This window comes from Melanaphis sacchari, unplaced genomic scaffold, assembly GCF_002803265.2.
Source record: "Melanaphis sacchari strain LSU unplaced genomic scaffold, SCAv2.0 Contig33_pilon_pilon, whole genome shotgun sequence".
Lineage (NCBI taxonomy): Eukaryota > Metazoa > Arthropoda > Insecta > Hemiptera > Aphididae > Melanaphis > Melanaphis sacchari.
In genome coordinates, this window is record NW_020271205.1 from 1,508,185 (window position 1) to 1,510,917 (window position 2,733).

A 2,733-nucleotide genomic window follows, 5' to 3' on the forward strand; every position below is an offset into this window, starting at 1 on the left:
TAAAATAAATGGTGCTGTTTTCCATAATAATATTATAATAATATATATATATATATACATTGTATAACACATACTTGTTAAATTAAACAAGTATTAATACGTCTGAGTGTTCGGTTTTAATGTTCGGTTTTAAGTATGTATAGTGTGTATCAATATATATCTTATAGGTACAATGTCTTGTTTTTTAATATTTATTATTACTATTTGTTTTTGTTTATGTCTAAATATGAATAGTTCATTATTATAAACCTATAAACACCATATTATAGTTATCGAATAATGTGTATCAATATCATAGGTCAAATTTAAACTCGTTAATATTTAATTAATCTTGGAATATAATAAAATACAATATATTAAGTTATAAATTATTATGTATTCGATATTGTTGCATCTTCACTATTTTTTACACTATTTTCATTTGTAACTTACCAATAGTAGTAGTTGCTAGTCAACAATGATACAATTAACTATTAATTCAATATATCAATGTCCCCTATGTTCTGTAATAATCACTGATGGGAAACGTATAAATATTTCATAGCAATTATTATACTTCTAGATATTTTAAAATATATGTAATTATTATTGTTACTTAATAAATCGTTAACAAATCTAAGATGTAAGATTGTTACGTTCATATGCCAAAAGTGTACGATGCATACCTACTATATTATACGTATTTTAAATAAACGTCATTTCGACTTGGTGATTTTGACGTGCGTAAAATACTAAAATGAACGATGTCATTTGGACGAACGATGATTAGGCGCATGCTTCAATTCGACACTTGCAATTTTCATGCTGCCTCTATTAAACGCGAATAAATGCTGACACAAAACAATAATAAAATATATATATAACACATATATCAGTCAATTTCAATGTAAAAGCCTGATATCTGTATATTCAAGTTTGTTGATCTATATGATAACATACATATCTAAATGGTACACATTTCAACAATATCTTTTTTACGCTTTGCCGTTTAATTATGCCTATAAATAAATAAATGTGCGCGTTTGTGTTTTTTATATTACATAGGAAGTCGCACGTTTTTCTAACTTATAAGTTACTTATAAATGCGTTTATCTGCTTTATGTATTTCAAATTAATAAATTAAAAAAGAAAAATTCTATAATTATCCACTGGAGTTTATAAAATATTAACGTTGAAAATAATATGTGCGCGCTCAAAAAATTAAAAATTGAGCACTCTGAAGTTTGAACGTTGTATATCATTTTATTTGTGAACCTATAATATAGTTATTTATATGTTATAATTTTTGTTTATATTTTTACTTCTTGAAATAAACTTTTTTTTAATAAATATAAATATATATAATCATGTGTTTTAAATTATAAGCGGAGCTATAAATTAATCGATTTTACAATGGTATTTGTTTTTCTTTTATATCTAAAAACACTTATTATGAGCAGAAAAAACAATTCATTTTAAATATTAAGCACAATTTCTAGTACCTATAACATAGGTTAAAGTTCTGAATCTAGGAGTTCAAAAGCAGAAATGCTCAGTACATTTTTAAAAATAATATAGAAAAAACATTTATTTTTTTTCTTGAAAAGAATAGGTGACGTTAAACTAGCTGACCCGGCAAACGTTGTTCTACCATAAAAATGATTTCTGTGATAAATTTTGTAATAAACTTGGTCTTTGACTTTTAATGTTAAATTCAATTATAGAACAAGACTAACAAAAAGAAAACAATTGTGAAACATTTTTAATGCCCACCGATTTTGGGCGTTACTGTAAAATCAGAAAATCACTAATTTGAGGTTAGGAGTTGAAATTTCTTTGAGTTAACCAAATATGATGTAAACGGTGTCGCTCATTATTGTATTAAATATGATTTTCGAAATTCTAAAATTCCTTAAAACCGTTTTTGAAAAACGTTCATCGATATCTAGGGAATAAAGATTTCACATTCAAATTTCATATCCATCATTAGAAACGTGCGAAACCTGCACTCAAAGAAGAACAATTGTGAAACATTTTTAATGACCGGTATTTTAGCGTTTACTTGTAAAAATCGAAAATCACTAAATTGGTAGTAGGAGTTGAAATTTGCGTTTGATTAACCAAATATGATGTAAACGGTTCGCTCTACATTATGTAATGAAAATATGATTTTCGAAATTCTAACAACCGTAGGCCTTAAAACCGTTTTTGAAAACACGTTTCATGCGATATCTAGGGAATAAAATTTCACATTCAAATTTCATATCCATCATTAGAAACGGTCTTGAAACCTATAGCACAAAGAGAACAATTGGAAACATTTTTAATGGCCCTCCGGTATTTTAGTCGTTTTATTTGTAAAATCGAAAATCATATATTGAGGTAGTAGGAGTTGAAATTTGCGTTTGAGTTAACAAATATGATGTAAAGGTGTCGCTCTACATTATGTAATGAAAATATGATTTTCAAATTCTAACAACCATAGGCCTTAAAACTGTTTTGAAAACACGTTTAATGGATATCTAGGGAATAAAAGATTTCACATTCAATTTCATATCATATTAGAAACGTGCTTGAAACCTATTGCTCAAAACAACAAGTGAAACATTTTTATGGCCACCATTTTGGGCTTACTTGTAAAAATCGAAAATCACTAAATTTGAGTGAGTAGGAGTTGAAATTTCGTTTGGTTAACCAAATATGATGTAAACGGTGTCGCTCTACATTATTATGTAAATGAGCAATACGTAACTG